The sequence below is a fragment of the Dermochelys coriacea genome, chromosome 4, assembly GCF_009764565.3.
Source record: "Dermochelys coriacea isolate rDerCor1 chromosome 4, rDerCor1.pri.v4, whole genome shotgun sequence".
Taxonomy (NCBI): domain Eukaryota; kingdom Metazoa; phylum Chordata; order Testudines; family Dermochelyidae; genus Dermochelys; species Dermochelys coriacea.
The window spans coordinates 90,391,006-90,397,005 of record NC_050071.1 but is presented as its reverse complement, the minus strand read 5'-3'; positions in this window follow the sequence as shown (position 1 = coordinate 90,397,005).

Genomic DNA, 6,000 nt, shown 5'->3' with positions numbered 1-6,000 from the left:
CTAGCCTCAGCTGAAAGTAATTATTCCAGTAGGGAGAGAAAACTCACTCTGGTAACAGGAAAAGCTAGATTTTTGGGACTGCTGTTTGTCCTCCTCCTGCTTGTGTGTGAGAGCTGATTGCTAGGACTCAGAGAGATGCTGGTTTGTTTATATGAACGTTGGGTTCATCTTCTGGGAGTAGAAAGACCAACAAGGTTTGTGTTTTATTCTCCATGAATATGGAGATGGCCAACCTCTGATGGTCTCTTTCAGTTTGCATCATCCAAGTAAGAATCAGTATTGGCTTGATTGTTACATTCCTTGACTTATTTTCTCCCCAAGTGGTCTTCAGTCTTCTGAACTTGCTGCAGCTAATTTCCTCTGAGTACATTTGGGTCAGTTCCTATCCGCATGGAGCCCAGATAACAACTGTATTAACCTACTTTACCTTCATTTCAGATTGTTATGCTAGTTGAGAGAGACCTCCTGTCCTGTTTATCCTATTAATATTCCATGGTGCACCAATTGGAAGTCTAGTTTCAGGCTCTTAAAATAATCCCTTAGATCAACAGATAGCTGTTATCAGCAGAATGTAAATTATTGCTGGCAGCTGCTTTCATTAATGTGAATGTCACCATGGTAACTAGCTAGAGCAATGATAAATGATATTTCAATATAAAGGCTGAATGAACTATTGAAATAACCCAGTTGTGCTATCTGAGATCACACCAGTATATTTCCTGTAGTTCTAACTGTTGCTTCCTGGTCATGCTACATGGAATATAGAAAGAAACAAACCTTTCTATAGTTGCTCAGGAAGCTTTATGTGACATACAGAGTAGAAAGAGTTTGCATGGTTAGTAAAACTGATCCACAGCTCAGTGGTGTGTGTCCTTGCTCCCTCAATCAATCTTTCAGCCTGCTTGTTTTTGATCCTAAATGTAGAAGAAAAAAGGATGTCCAGAATCACATTTTATTTATGCAAATAAACTTTGTAAGAAACAAAGCTAGATCACTGTAGTTTTCCCAAATCCCCTTCTGTTGGTGGAATTCTGGTGCATCAAATAGTTATCATTTGTAAAAACTTTGTTTTTTTGTTAAATATTTAACAATAGTGTATTGAAAGTGCCAGTGCGATATGAGTCATGTCCTAGAGGCAGTATTGCTGTTAAAGCAGGTAATAAGGGATCAGGAGTTCTATTCCTGACTGCGCCACTGACTCAGTGTAAAGCTTCAGCAGCTCACTTTACCTATCTCTTCCACAGTTTCACTGTCTGTAAAATGGGAATAAAAATACATCCTCACCTTCATACTGTTTTTTCAGAATCTTAATTGAAAGATGCTACAACATGTAAGTGCAAGGTATCATTATTAGCCCAGTAAAGCCAGTCTGCTTTTTGTGCTGACTTCCATGAACTCTGCAGCACATTTCCACACTATGGCTGCCTCATTTTCCTTAGTATATAGTTGGCCATCATGTAAGTCATGCCCTGTATGAATATCCTGTACACTTGTAGACAGTCAAGGAGAGTCCCCTTGACACTATGTGTAATTTACCTTCTCGTTTTTCCCCCCAACCCTCCCTCAACATGCAAAGCTGCCTATTCACTTGAACAAGGCAAAAATATTTCCAAATGAAGTATTATGGGCATTGGGGTTAATGGCAGGCTGTGTGATCAATTTTCAAAAATACGTATCTGCTGAGAGTCAGGCCTTGCAGGTTCAGGGCCTGATTCTGCCACCCTTCCATGCTGAATTGAGTATTACCTTACTCTGTAAGTAGCTCAATTGAAATCAATGGGCTACTCATGTAGCAAGTTACCATTCACCATGAGAAAAGGACCTGGAGGGCATATGTGTCTTATACAACGTGTGCAAGGTTCTTGGGGCTGGAGATTCCAGTTCAGCACTTCTTAATCTGATTACAGGTTTTAAGTAATATCACATTCACTTTTTGAAGGATTTCTGTCATCTTTTTTTAGTTTCAGCTACTTAAGTCTGAAGCTTATCCTTCTTTAACGTGAAGAAAAAAATGCTCAGGTTTAGGTCTTTTAGGAACTCAATAGATGAAAAACTTAGTAGCTATTTGATAGTTTTTGCCTCAATTCAAGCTTTTCATAATGATTTATTAATAGAAAAACAATCCCAGTGCATGCTTTTTTTGTTTTGTTTTTGTTTTTGTTCTGGCATCTATACCCTCCCGCCCCCGCAGCCTCTTTCTGCTAGCTATACTCTGCGCTCTCTTCTCCAATTGTTCCAATGCATCATCTAATACTGATGACTTCTGTAGTTTATGGGAATGTCAAATAATAAAAATCTTGGCTTCTAAATACCAGAGATGAAATCCAGGGCCCATTAAAATCAGTGGAAGTTCTATCATTAACTTCATTCAGCAGGACCAGGATTTCACCCAGAAAGAATGGGCGCTTGCATTTTAACTTGCATTTCAAAAATGCAAGAAACCATTTATCATTTTCTCCTTTTGTGCCGCCCTAATGTTGTCCCCATCATTCCTGAGAGACTGAGTTGCTGGTGTATGTATCTGAAGTGGAATTTGAGCCATGAGAAGTTTTTGGTGATAGGAGCTAATAGCTGGTAAAGTTTAAGAGATGGGAACTATGGCTCCACATTTTTGGATGTGCAATGATGTAAATAACATTGTTTCCTATAGAGCTGTTCAGGAGAAATAATTTTTCCTAGTGTGATGTTGAAATATTATGTTTGCCAGTTGATTGCCAGAGGCTAATGCTCTTTCTTAGGGTAGTATGGTCCATGATTCAGATACATTATTCCAAAAGACGGAGAAAAGCTGTTCACAGGACAGCATTACTATTTCATGGCAAGAATGGTGTGGTATCAATAATATGCACTGATGTGCCTTAACAATTGCCAGAACTTTGCAAAATATAGCATTTGATCTACCGGTTTATTTCAATCCATTTAAAAAAATCTGATTATTGTTCAAGTCACTTCAGTCTTCAAAGGCACAGTAACAAAAATGAACAGTTATTCAATAAATTGTAGGGAAATGGGGACAATGAAAATAACATGATATGCTTTCAATACCTGGGTTATTTCAGAGCTTCAGGGGAGATCAGCTGTTCCAAAGAATGTAAAAAGTAGCTATCAAGGAAAGGGCATTAGCCTCTGGCAATCAACGTTGGAGTACAAACAAATCTGACAATGGTCTTTACTACGCAAAATACGCAAGCAATAGAGAACTGCATCTAAGATGCAGATGCTTCTCTCTTAATGTTGCTCAAATCTGCCGTGGTGTTATAATACAAAAACTAGCAGTATCACAAGAGTGATAAACAGGTTCAGGGAGCCTAGTATTCCTTTGTGCTTGCATGTTATAAAATAAACTTATCGCCCTCTACAGAGACCAACCGGAAATTCTTAGCTGGGATTGGGTGGTCTTTTGGTGTCTCTTTGGTATTATGTGAATTTTAACTGATTGCATTGTGTGTTTACAGAGTTGATATGTGCAGTGTAAAGAGTGGATAGGGTTTTTATACTTGTGCTTTAAGAAGCAGCATCCCAGAACATGTTTTCTTTACAAAAAATGAATGTCTTTAGTTTAGACTTTGGTAAAATGTGGTTTGATAATGGTTACAAATTATATTTGGTCCCAACCTATAACCACCTAGAGCAGGATAATGGGTATATAACAATATTAAAGTGACTTGTTTTAAAAAACAAACAAACCCCAGCATGTCTTGAAATGGTACAAATCTGGGTGTAGATTATAATGGAAAAGTCCACTGGGTCCTAACCTTTCTGGAGACACCTAAACCTGACTCCATATATCAATTGTGATAGGTGTTTCCTTCAGGCAGCTTTCCACAGAAACATGCACATATTCCAGTTCTCGCATGATAACAAACAGATCCCTCTCTGTTTTCTGTCTGTCTCTCCCTCTCTCTGTGCAAACTATTTACAAAGTATTGTAGGAAGGGAAGAACAGGGCAATTTTTTTTTCTCCCCCACTTGATTAAATCCTCTCAAAATGTTTTTGGTTGCTTGACTGTCACACAAGTGCATTAGTTGTGGTTCTTGTTTCTCCATCTATTTTTTCCATTTTATTTGAAAATGTCTGTTAGTATTTTAGCTTTGTTTAAAAGTCCATTTCCCACCCCATCCCAATAGACTGTTTGTCTGTGATCAAGATACATAACAATAAATAGTGGAAATATCTGTGCAATATAGTATCCAAATGAAACACAAGCACTGACTGTATTACAATAGTTCCAAGAAGCCCCAGTCATGGACCAAGAACCCATCGCACAGCCATACAACAGTGTCACTGTTAACTGGAGTAACAGTAATAGGATGAAATTTAATAGCAAAAAGTGCAAGGTCATGCATTTAGGGATTAACAACAAGATTTTTTGTTATAAACTGGAGATGCATCACTTGGAAGTAACAGAGGAGGTGAAGGGCCTCGGAGTATTGGTTGATCACAGGATGACTATGAGCCGCCAGTGTGATATGGCTGTGAAAAAAGCTAATACGGTCTTGGGATGCATCACGCGAGGTATTTCCAGTAGAGATAAGGAGGTGTTAGTACCATTATACAAGGCACTGGTGAGACCTCATCAGGAATATTGTGTGCAGTTCTGGTCTCCCATGTTTAAGAAGGATGAATTCAAACTGGAACAGGTACAGAGAAGGGCTACTAGGATGATCCGAGGAATGGAAAACCTGTCTTATGAAAGGAAACTCAAAGAGCTTGGCTTCTTTAGCCTAACCAAAAGAAGGCTGAGGGGAGATATAATTGCTCTCTATACACACATACATCAGAGGGATAAATACCAAGGGGAGGGAGAAGAATTATTTAAGCTCGGCACCAATATGGACACAAGAACAAATGGATATAAACTGGTCATCGGGAAGTTTAGACTTGAAATTAGACAAAGTTTTCTAACCATCAGAGGAGTGAAGTTCTGGAATAGCCTTCCAAGGGGAACAGTGGAGGCAAAAGACATATCTGGATTCAAGACTAAGTTTGATAAATTTATGGAGGGGATGGTATGATGGGATAGCCTAATTTTGGCAATTAATTGATCTTTGACTATTAGCGGTAAATATGCCCAATGGCCTGTGATGGGACACTAGATAGGGTGGGATCTGAGTTACTACAGATAATTCTTTCCTGGGTGTCTGGCTGGTGAGTCTCGCCCACATGCTCAGGGTTTAGCTGATCACCATATTTGGGGTCAGAAAGGAATTTTCCTCCCGGGCAGAGGCCCTGGGTTTTTTTCGCCTTCCTCTACAGCATGGGGCACAGGTCACTTGCTGGAGGATTCTCTGCACCTTGAAGTCTTTAAATGATGACTTGAGGACTTCACTAGCTCAGACATATGTCAGGGGTTTGTTACAGGAGTGGGTGGGTGAGTTTCTGTGGCCTGCGTTGTGCAGGAGATCAGACTAGACTATCATAATGGTCCCTTCTGACCTTAAAGTCTATTATTCTATGAAAAGAAGATAGACAAATATTAGAGCTATTCAGCTATAAGACTCCAACTGTCAAAGAATGACTCCACCAAGTTCTGTGTGACTACAGGACATATTGACATAAGATATGAGAAAAGGATAGACTGAATCCAATCCAATGATCTATATAGAGAAAACACAGTTTGTTGTGGTCCGATACTCAAAGAAAATATAGATTTTATTGTCTTATGCCACAAGTTTTACAGAAAATCTACTTTTGAAATTTGTAGGGAGTTTTTAAAATCTTTTACGGGTACACTTTATATATCCGTCTCCTTGTAAACCCAGGCTACCTTGGGTACCATGAATATTAATGTAATGGTTTTGGAGGGAGAAAAATTATAGATAAACAGTTGAAGCAAAATCACCTAAAATATAGCTTTTCTATTCATAAGGTCAAATTTTTTTAAGGTCTGCTATGTTACAGCCTATCAAGGCTGGGAAAAATGCCTCTCATGAATGCGGGGAGGGAGGGTAATGTTCCAATTAAGCAGTATAAAATTTTCATTTTAGCACAGATGGTTC